The 12,202-nt window shown below is 38.7% G+C and overlaps 1 protein-coding gene across 10 annotated transcripts in view; it reads left to right on the top strand.

Moving 5' to 3' along the window:
- The window catches only part of LOC105225932 (lysosomal thioesterase PPT2 homolog), a 183,209-nt gene that overhangs the window by 141,173 nt on the left and 29,834 nt on the right, over nucleotides 1-12,202 (top strand). The gene's annotated exons all lie outside the window — the stretch shown is intronic.

Below are 12,202 nucleotides of genomic sequence, written 5' to 3'. Positions count from 1 at the left end.
CATGGGTCAGGGATGTACGCCATTGCATGGCTCTCCCTCACAGCCGAACAAGGTGAGGTAGCAGAAGCTGTTCGCTCTATTGAAAAAGCGCTGGGAAGATGTCGTCCACCCCCGGAGACTTGAATTTTTCGAACGATGCCATTGCCCACTTGATCGAGTCCGCAGTAACTAATTGCTTAGCGGTTACCCAATCCAAGCGGGTTGGCCTATGCTCGCTCATAGGTAGACATTGGTCCACCGGGATGGTCTCCGGGAAGTGAGCACGCAGAAGCTCTGTCGCTCTGTCCTCCGCGCTGGTCGTAAACGTCCCGTCACTCCTTTTGATAGCTAGCTCCGTGCCGGTCTTTCCACTAGCTAGAGCCTTGTGCAGCCGCGCCGCTTCTGGTGTGGTGGAGATCTTTTTCACAGAAACTCCTGAAACTACTTTCTTTTGCTGACCTAATCTCCTTATTGTATAAGGTTAGGTAGCACCTGTACTCCTCCCAGACCCCTGTATGTTTTGCCTTGTTGAATAGGCTGCATACTTTCTTCCTGAGGTCTGCAAGCTTTCTTGTCCACCAGGGACAGTTGCGTCTATCTGTGGGCACTATTAGGGGACAGCTACCGTTGTAAGCTTTAGTGATTGACCCATTCAGTGCCATCACTCTGCTCTGTATCCCCAGGCCCGTAACGCTATCGTCGGTCTGCCTCTCCCTAATTAAATCGTCCTGTAGCTAGTTCTCCGAGGGTTGCGTCTCGGGGGAAGTTGCCTGACCTCCACCTTCAGTGCGAACCTTACTATCCTGTGGTCTGACAGGGAGGGCTCCGTTGAAACCCTCCACCTTGAGACCCATGCATTTGCATGCTCCCTGCTGAAGGAGATGTCCAGCACCTCCCTCCTGCTTATAGTTATAAACGTGGGTTCGCAACCCACATTTTCAATTGCTAAATTACTACCTAATACATATTCTAATAGAGACTCACCCCTTGTGTTGCAATCGGTGCTCCCCCATACCACATGGTGAGCATTCGCATCACATCCGATGATGAGGGGCAGCCTGTACCTCGTGCAGTACTCCACTAGCCTTATCACCACTTCAGGGGGTGCTGCTGCTGCCTCCCCTGGGTAGTAGGCTGATGCCAGGACGAAGTCTTTGCCTTGTTTACTTTTAGGCAAAACTCTGACAGGATAAATGTTTTCCAGTCAGAGTACTTATTGAGTGCAATTCATCAACAAATTTGTACAGAAGAGCTTATTAAAGCAGTTTCATGAGATTGAGGTCGTGATAAATTGTGAAATGCGTGTTTAAAAAGTTTCCATCAAGCGAAATTAACGCATGGGCCGAGGTACTAGAGACAGACCACAGAATAAAGCGAAGCAACTTCTTCTATTCTAACGTTTCTAAACCAGCAAATCCCAAAGTTGTGGAAAATTTCATTAAAATGGGTGACCAATCAACCAGGCTCCTCGAAACGCTACTTTAGCAAAACGTAAGTCAGGCCATATGTGAAATGAACGAAAGCGGAATAATCGAACCATCAACGTGTCCTTGGAATTCACCTATGGTACTAGTGAAGAAGAAAGATTGCAAGATGCGATTTTGTGTGGATTTTAAAGGGTTGAATGTCGCAATGAAAAAAGACAGTTTCATCCATTACCTAGAAACGCTGGGCGTTCTCAACACTTCATTTGAAAAGTGGTTATTGGAAGTGAAGATGACAAAGAAAATACGGCTTACTGCGTTGGAGATAGTCTATAACAATTTATCGTAATTATGGAGCTGCCAATGTCCCGTGTTTTGAGTTTCGTTTTGTAATCTGCAGCTTAGCAAAGTATTATTTAAAACAAAAATTGTAATATGGACAATGGTAATTATAAACACATCAGTATATACCATTAATATTTTAATGATAATTATAAGCTTGTGTTAATATATGGGCAATTAATTATTAAAATGCTAAATCTTATTTTTACAAAACGACACTTTTGTCGAAAAAACAACTTTTTTCATTATCCACATAAATATTTGTAGCCTCATAAAGTTTTTACACGATCTAAGAGCTCGAATATGCGCTACATCAGCTCGAAAACATTTACCAGACGCCATTTCAAGAATGAATATTTCATTATAGCAAATGCCCACGTTTGAACATTGCATACCTCAATGACAGAGTATTTGACAGATGGTTGGCAGTGTGCATTGCCTATGGAGATACGTCGAAAAGTTTGTCATTTCATCATGTCTCGTTCTCTTGCACAAGCAAACATGTTATCTAGTTGTTACTCTTCACTTGTGTATAAGTTAAAAAATTTAAATTTATAGCGTGTTCGGACCTACATGGATTGTGGAATCAAAGTCGTTCTGATTGACATCGTGTGTCTTCGATGTGTGTTTTCATTGACAATTCACAAACTAATTTGTTTGTTTACATTTACTGCGCAACGAGATAAGATTTGGAATCTGTAATATTGGCGTACAATTTTTAACGAAAACTGGTTTTCAATGTGATTTCATTTGACAAATTTTACCTGGATGAAAATAAAAATTTTAGGGCGAAAAACAGAAAGCATGTTTTAAATGTACGAACGTAGACTATTTTTGTTCAAAGAGTAAAAAGTAAGCCATTGCGTCTTGGATGTACAATGTTGTGGGCACTCAGATATGGCAACTCTGTTTTGTCAGTTATTCATTCTCTGTACATTCTTGGAATTTCAATTTCCACTGAATTCCTACTTCTTAGTTTTGAATTTTGAGAAGCGTCACTCTTTATCCAGACGCCAACGAGAATACAAGCGTTATTTCAATAAATAGTTTTAGATTTTAAATAATTGTGGTGTTTTATTTGCCACATAATTGGTGACCCCGACGTGATGAACCAACAACAAAATTGTGAAACTAAATCGGGCGATGGGTGCCCAGATTCGCATGACGAGGGCCTGACCAAGGAATTTTTCGAAACTGACACACCTTCCCAGCTCCCACCACTACAAGCTATGCACATCGACCGATTTGAACGAATCGAACTACCGCCGTTTTGGATCCAGCAGGTTCAATTGTGGTTTGCTGCCGTCGAAGCACAGTTCCAGCTCAGAAAAATAACAACGGACGCAACTAAATATTACGCAGTAATAGCTCGCCTGGATCAAGAAACACTCATCGTGGTTGAAAACATTATTTCTAATCCACCTGAAACAGATAAGTATATCACACTTAAGGAAGCATTGCTCAACCATTATGCCATTCCTCAGGAACGCCGATTCAAAATGTTGCTATCCGGCGTCGAACTACGTGATCGACGGCCGACTGAACTGCTGGCAGAAATCCACCGCCTGGGAGGAAATCACTTAGACGCAGCATTTGTGCGCACCATTTGGTTTGACCGCCTTCCTTTACAAATACAACTAACACTTGCTGCCACTGGTGAAGAAAACAACACTATTCTCGCGCGAACAGCAGATCGCCTCATGGAAGTTCAGCGAGGACATGAAGATCCCGGTATAATGGCTGCGACCCACCATTGCCGTCAGAAAACGTTCTGTTTCAAAGAACTGTCAACGTGCACACACGTATTCCTGAGGATCGACGCAACTAAACGACCACTTGACCAGCCATATTCAGGCCCACACAAAGTGATCAAAAGACTTGATGAACGTGTTTTTGCCATCGAGGTTAACGGCAAGGTTATAAATGTAAGCATCGAGCGCCTAAAACCAGCTCATTTGGCCAATGATGAAGTATTCCACAGCACGCCACATAGACGTATTCTCACCGAGCCAACGAATTCGCCACGTACATCAACCAGCCTACCCATGCACCAAAGTACCTGAAACATTTACACCCGCGCTAGGATCGGATATTGAAACCCAATCTCAAAAAGTCCAGCAAGTCTTTATTTGGGGGGAGTACTGTGGGCACTCAGATATGGCAACTCTGTTTTGTCAGTTATTCATTCTCTGTACATTCTTGGAATTTCAATTTCCACTGAATTCCTACTTCTTAGTTTTGAATTTTGAGAAGCGTCACTCTTTATCCAGACGCCAACGAGAATACAAGCGTTATTTCAATAAATAGTTTTAGATTTTAAATAATTGTGGTGTTTTATTTGCCACAATGTCTTTACTGATCTATTCAGTAACAATTACGACAGATTGTCTCTTTCTATGCTATTATAAAGATAAGAAGATGCCCATAGCAAAATTCTTTGTATTTCGACACTGAGGTTGTTGTTAGTAGATAGACGAAATTATTAACAACTTCGAAGTCTGAGATGTGGGAGCCAAGTCGCGAGTGTGACGAAAGTTTGTTTAATGACAGGAGATATTTCGTCTTGCTCTCGTTCACTACTATACCCATTTGCTGCGCTTCTTCATTTAATCTGGAGAAAGCAGAGCTAATGGAGCGGTTGTTGAATGATATCAATATCATCGGCGGATGCTCTTATAAAAGATGACATCTTTTCTATTAAGTTTTGCAGCACGAATTATTTTCTCCAGGAGTAGATTGAAGAAGGTGTACGATAGACAGTCGCTTTGTCTGAAACCTCGTTTGGTATCGAATGGAAAGGCAGCTCCTTTTCGTGCTGTCAAAAGCAGCTTTGACAAGGAGGTGTTGTGTGTCGATCATCGTTTCAAGGATCTTTTCCAAAATTTTGCGCATGGCGAATATTTGTTCAGTTATTGACTTTGCAGACCTAAAGCCCACTGATAAGGTCCAATCAGTTTGTTGACGATACACTTGAATCTTTCACACAATACGCCCGAAAGAACCTTATATGTGAAGTTGCGGAGGCTTATCGGACTGTATCGCAGTTTGTGGGGTTTCCCCTTTTTTGGATTGGGCACAGCACACTTAAATACTAATCGGGAATGCTTTTGTCCGATTATATTCTCCAAAGAAGCTGATGCATGCATCTTGTAAGTTCTTCTATTATTGTTGTTCTTCAGACGGTTAATTGATATTTAAGCTTTTTCATGGTTAAGCAACGGAGCGTCCGCTCCACCGTCATAGAAAATGGGAATCGGGTTCACCATGTCCTGATGTTAAGCTTTCACTGCCATTCAGCAGGTTCAAGAAGGGTTCCCTCCAGAATTTCAGTTTGCTCTGGGCATCAATCACTACATCACCTATGGGGGTCCTACAAGAGTATGCTCCGGTATAGAAACATTCTGCTACTCTTCACATCTTTTCCTAAAACTTTTCAGCATTACCTCTGTCGGCCGGCGTGTCAAGCTTTTCGTACTGACGCATTTCGGCCTCTCTCATTTTAAAGCCACAAATGTGACTCACTTCCCTTTTCAACTCTCGGTATCTATCCCATTCTGCTTGTGTTGTAGTCGATTGGAACGTTGCGAGGTAGGCACTGCGACATGGCACTTTTCATCGTACCAGCTATTGTTTTGACTTTTCCCAAAAACCAATGGATTCGTTTGCAGCGGTACGTAACGAGCTTGAAATGCCATCCCATAGTTCCCTTATAACGCGCTATTTTTTATTGCTAGAATTTAGTACTACAGAAAACCATATTTTGGGCCAGGCGAAGTCCATCAGCCTCAACCCATTTGGAGATGTTTCATCGTGGAGGCTGAATTTACCGACCGTTTTTCCAAAGAAACCTTCTTTGCCCACCCAGGCGTTAAAGTCGCCAATCACGATTTTTACATCGTGGCGGGGCAGCTTTCATTGGTGCGCTCCAAGCGCTCATAAAAAACATCTTTGGTGACACCGTCCTTCTCTTCCCTTTGAGGCGTATTCGCAAATCAGCGATATGTTGAAGAATTTGATGCGGATTTTGGTTAGACGTTCATCCACTGGGGTGAACGCCACAACTCAGGCTTTCTTTTACGAGGGCATCCATCAGCTGGGCAGCGGTACATTCCCAACTAAGGGAGCGGACATTCCAGGAGCATCCCTTAAATGTGTTTGCTTTGGTCGTCATTAAAATTGAGGTCTCTCTTCCGAGACCGTTGTTTCTTTTTCTTTGGTATTGCTTTTTACTTGGCGGTTCCCAAACCCAGCGCACAACCCTCTAGAAGGAGGATTCGCCTTCAATCGGATGTTCTTTGGCTACACAGAGGATACTTGATACAAGAACGGAAGTTGTGTGCTGCTTGAACCATATGTAAAAGAATCGGTTATGGCCGTTCCCAAGTCAGTAGCGCTCAGAGAACTTTCCTCATTTGCGTTTGCTTCTACACATGACTCCATTATTTGAGTTACCGCTGCTATTTATGGTACATGTATTAGCGAAAAGGTTACATATGTGTCATTCACAACGGCAATATCAGTTCCCATAAAGCTAACTTACAAACCAAAAAACTTAAATTTAATTAATGCCATATATGTATATACATGAGGGGTTAATCAGACTGGGTTATGCTGCCTAAGTGAGCTCCGTGAGAACGTAAAGATTCCTTGTTGGCCTCTCGACTGGGGTGGCCGCGCATTGGGCGAACTGAGTGCATTTTGCGCAGCCGTTGAGGCTATTATCGTGTTAGTGCGTTGGTACCATGGGGCCACATATCGTGTGGCTCACTTCCTATTACATCTAATCGAAATGGAATTATGGTGAAGCCTTTTTGCGCAAACGAAGGACAATGCCAGCACGGCTAAAATCCATTTCAATTCCGGAATCGTAGAATCGGGAATTTCTTTATCTTTTTGTTGCGGCGGATCTTCAATTTTAAATTTCTGCAAATGATAATATTTTTAATTTGTTTTTCTCTTTTACATGTTTCCATTTGCAGTTACGTACCGCTACGGCTCATTTTTATCACACGACCATCGGGTAACTGAAATAAATAAAAAATATTCTATTAATTAAATTCGTCTGTTAAAAACAGTTGATGAGTTTCTTGCGCCGTACAAGGTTCAATAAGCACGATATAGCAGAGTTTCTCTTTCAGCATGGGCACCGTTTCAAAGTCAGCGGATTGCTTAAACACATAACTTCGAAGCAGCAGTAACTATAAAAAAGTAAATTGATAATTTTATTTAGCTTCTTTTTTTCTAACTTCATTATTATTAATTCTATTATATCGTGTGATATCACGAGCGGCATTGCCCATCGAATTCCTCGTACACTGGACAGATGTGAGTTATACCGTCGCTTAAGTCGATAACATCGTCCGTAAAGAGCCCTTGAAATATTCATAAAATATTTAAAATATTTCCATTCTTCAGTAGATTCTTGTCTTTTCTTATTTTGTGCTCTTCAGACCAATGTTAACTTTTTAGGTCTGAAAGTGTAGTCCCACATTATTCTCTATTTGATAGGAACGAGCGCAGCTGTGAGTCTTTATTACCCATCGATGACTGGTGAAAGTCAAGAGTCAAGTTGATGTATACAAAACTTTTTTATTTGACAAGATATCGTAAAAAATTCAGCACGGGTTGTTCCAGGCAACGCACAGTGGAGCCAGGTATCCTGTTTTTAGGGATCAATGCACGGAAGCTTTACTTCAATGCTTTTTCATTAATTTACTTTTTTTATATTTACAGTTAGCTAAAAAACGTTTTAAGAAAATTTTGATACAGTTGTACTAAATAATGGTTTACTTCTCTTCTTCTTCTTTACTGGCGTAGACACCGCTTACGCGATTATAGCCGAGTCAACAACAGCACGCCAGTCGTTTCTTCTCTTCGCTACGTGGCCCAATTGGATATTCCAAGCGAAGCCAGATCCTTCTCCACTTGGTTCTTCCAACGGAGTGGAGGTTTTCCTCTTCCTCTGCTTCTCGCGGCAATACTGCGTCGAATACTTTCAGAGCTGGAGTGTTTTCATCCATCCGGACAACATGACCTAGCCAGCGTAGCCGCTGTCTTTTAATTCGCTGAACTATGTCAATGTCATCGTATATCTCGTACAGCGCATCGTTTCATCGAATGCGATATTCGCCGATTGAAGAAGTCGCACGATAAGGAGTCGCCTTGTCTGAAACCTCGTTTGGTATCGAACGGCTCGGAGAGGTCCTTCCCGATCCTGACGGAGCTTTTCGTGTTGCTCAACGTCAGTTTACATAGCCGTATTAGTTTTGCGGGGATATCAAATGGGGGGTCTCTCATCCGAGGCTGTTTATGCTTTTCCATTGGGGTTGTTTTTTTACGTGGCGGGTCCCAAGCCCAGCGCACGACCCTAAGTAGGGGATATTTCGCCTTCTCACCTTGGCTCGCCTTCAAACGGATGTTCTTAGGCTACCCAGAGGATACTTGGTCAAAGACCGGAAGTCGTGAGCTGCTTGAGTCATATGTAAAAGAATCGTTTCTGGCCACTCCCAAGTGAATGGCGATCCGAGAACTTTCCTCACTTGCGTGAACTTCTACACATGACTCCATCCTGGTTTACTAGTTATGAATATAATTGTTCTTAATTTAGTTTGTGCAACATGTGGTTAATTTGGTATCTGTGTGGAGTCTCTTAAAAACGTTTTTGTTAATTTACATTAATCAGTAAAGGAAATTGACCACGTGGAAATCCAATTGACAATTGTAGTCGATTCTTGTCTCGTTTTTGTCAGGTAGAAATGTCTCTTTCCTTCCATGACCTTATTTTAGTTATTCTTAATCTTAAAATATAATATTTTTGTGCGTTTTTTTGGTGTTTTTATTAGAGAGTGGTCAAAAAAACCAGTAAGTTTTTGGCACTTCTTTTAAGTAAATAACTTTTTAACCAATGTCCATCAAAAGAAATGATTCGAAATATTGTACCAGTAGAACCGAGAAAAAAAGTTGACTTGGAGCATGTTCCTACAAAATTCTAACATATTACTTTTAAAACAAAAAAATATTAAAACAAAACAAATAAAAATATAAAATAACGACAAAAACAACAAATCTAATGAAACTCTAGCAATAGAAATAATAACAGTAAAAGTAACAGCAATAATATCCACAAAAGCCGCACAAGGAGCAGTCCGGAAGCATATTTGATAAATAAATTTAATACGGAAGGCTATTACAAGTGCAAGCATATCTTCTGAGACGCAATTATGCGCAACGTAAATTTCTCAGAAAATAACTCTTACTTGTTTGGGCTTTTAAATGGATAACTTGAGTAACCACATGAGCTTGGTTTAGTTCATGGTTAGTTTTGTAAATATTTATAATCACGGTACATAAATAATATTTAATTACAAAAGGTTGGCGTCTTTTTCTGCAATTTTTTTTTCACAATTATTAGGATCGTGGTTTCACTACATAAGCTCATTTAAGTATTTGACATATATTTTTTTGCTTAGTGATGTAGAATTTTGCAAGCATACTCGGCTTTGAGGGAAGTTAATTTTTATCTTTTAATTAATCCGACGTAGGTACGCTCCGAAGTCTTATTAAACAAAAACGCACGTCAACAAAAACAAGGAATGTTTTGACGTCGAGAAGCTGTAATCACAACAAACAGTGCTCGACTTGCACTCCTGCTTTCTGAGAACACTCGTCAACAACTCGGTATAAGGGAAAGGTGGGACGGCAATTTAAAGAGTGACCCAAAGGTGAATATTTCCATTCAAGCATTTGAAGACAGCAATGTTGACGCAAATGTTGTTGTTAGTTCGTGGAAAACTTTAATACATGGAAAGATGTAGAAAGTATGTCACTTCCAATTGGGATGATGTCAGAGAAGGCGCTAGAGATGTGCACAAAAGATTTTTGTTCATCCAGCAGCATTACACCCGACAAATTTTCACTCAATAATTAATACGATTAATAAGATTAGAAATTTTGTCCACTGTGCAACGCTTGGAAATTGTCCAATATTATTACGCAAATTTCATTCGCGTTTTCCGGTGGCTGTAAGATGACTTGCAAAACACAGTCGTCATAATGCTCCTTCTGAGCGCACTATTCAACGTATATTTGCAAAATTAGCAAATTATTATAATCTCCACGTATGGTGGTATGGTGGCATCATTTATCTCGAAATGAGGCAAGAAATGCCGTTGCAATTAATCGCGTTATCCACCCGATTTTTTTCCCCGGGATTTGGTAAAGACTGGCAACACTGTGAAACTTATGAGAACTGCACATTTAAAAATTTCCAAGCTTAAGGTTGGTACGCAGCTCTCAAGTAATTGCTCAAGAACAAAAATACATTATTTCTGAAGTAATTTTGACAGCTGGTTACGCATCGTGAATGATCCACATTAGAAGAGCAAGAGAGAATAAACAAAGTAAACAAACTTTGTGCGTATGTATGTATGTATGTATGTGTATGGTAACACAAATATTTTCATTGAGATTTAAGGAATGTTGTTGATGATTGGTTGGTTTTATACAACATTTCAAAATGGAACATACTTTATAATAATGATTTCAACTAATTTAGGATGAATTTGACGATTACTTCGAATTTCCTGCAAGAAACAATTGTTGATTTGATGTTTCTTTGCAAAACCAGGTTTGCCATATTCACATTTTATTGAAAAAAAGTATTAAAAATTAGTACTAGCTTTCTTAAGAGCTGCGTACTAGCACAAGTAACTTTATCGCAGGAACGTTTCTGGACCGTTTCTTAAGCGTTTTTTTTATATGAAGTTTTTATGTTTCTTGAGAGCTGCGTACTAAGCTTTAAAGAGAGCGAAAAAAATTTTTAATACTCTCACAGACGAGTTAGATATGTAGCAAGAATGATCGATTTCAATTAGAACAAAAAGCACAAAAGTGTAATGAATCGTTTAAAAAAATAATTTAGTAATTATATAATATATATAATTTAATTTTTAAAGAATAGTGTCAACAGATTATTCCATAATTTTACGCAATCTCTTTCTTCTATATTGTATAATACTATAAAATTAAAAAAAAAGATCGACAGAAATAAAAAAATCCATAATAATAAATTTATATTTGACATTAATATCTTTCAATGAGCAATGAGCAACTACTTTTCAAATGTTGCAAGAGTATACTGTGGTCATCTCTTCAAAACAAAAAAAAAAACATTAAAAGTCACAAATTGAGACCTGATAGTTAACAGGTCACAAAACTAAAAAAAGCTCTTGGATGCCTTTTTGAATATACTGAATAGAGATCATCATAAATATTAATCGACTGTCGTTTTTTTATATTTTGTAAGCAACTCAAACACGAAAAGGTTAAAAACAAATCAATTTTACATAAATTTCGTAAATTTCATGAAACAAAGTCAACATATATTTTTATTGGTATTATGTATTTTGACTATGTTATAGAAAATTTAATACTTGTTATCGATATATTTATTTTCATCCAAGTGTAAAAACATCTCTGAATAATGAAATGTAATAGATTTTGTGACTGTCACTTACAGACTAGCGAAATCGTCTGAAATCATAAAAATTGTCTCTAATTTATGGGGGGAGACTGATTAAGAAGCTTCGAAAAATCGATTTTTTTCACTTAAATCTTGTTAAAAATAATCTAAGAATATGTTCCGAAAGTTTCATATAGGAATTTGAAATATTTTCGAAGCTAGAAGGAAAATAGTGACCGAACGTCTAGCAGATATATGAGCGATCGAGCAGAAAGCGAAAACTATGACGCGCAATTTCTCGGTTTTTCCTTTTTACAATTTGTCTTAATTGGCGAGCAGGATAAAAGAAACTAAACGACGTATGGAATTGGGGCAAAGTTTATTATCTTTGGCATTTAATTATCTTCTATTTGAACTAAAAAGTAAAATTTTTTTGGTCAAAACCACTTTTCAATTTTTAATTTTTTTTTTTAAATTTTACACTCCTTTTGGAATTTTTTTAGTTTAACTAGAACATTAATTATCAAAAAATAAGAATCTATTGAATTTTTTGTTTCCGATAGAAATTACAACCTGCATCCTGCCCACCTTCCGACAAATGCACATGTGAGATGCATCGGGCAATTGCTTCCCAAGGGCAGAATATCAAAGATTTCGTATCCAAAAAATTTGTGAATGCTGTTTAAATATATAACTATAAACCCTAGAAATTTTGCTTTAATCACTTATTTTTTTACCTCCCAAAAAAAATCGTTTTTTTGAAGGCTCTAAATCTCAAATATAGAGACTTCTGATTGTATCACAGTACAGAATCGCACGATAAAATTATTCTCCATTGGATATAAGGCACCTTTTGTTTTCATTAGCCTTCGGCTTTCATTTTATCAAGAATCTTACATTAAAATATTGTCAATTGAACAATTGAAATTAGTTTATTTCTGTATGTGAAGGTAAATTGGCCTAAACTAAATTTTTGAGTGATACCAATTCAAATTTT

This window comes from Bactrocera dorsalis, chromosome 1, assembly GCF_023373825.1.
Source record: "Bactrocera dorsalis isolate Fly_Bdor chromosome 1, ASM2337382v1, whole genome shotgun sequence".
Classification (NCBI taxonomy): domain Eukaryota; kingdom Metazoa; phylum Arthropoda; class Insecta; order Diptera; family Tephritidae; genus Bactrocera; species Bactrocera dorsalis.
This window is presented reverse-complemented; position numbering and strand designations above follow the sequence as displayed.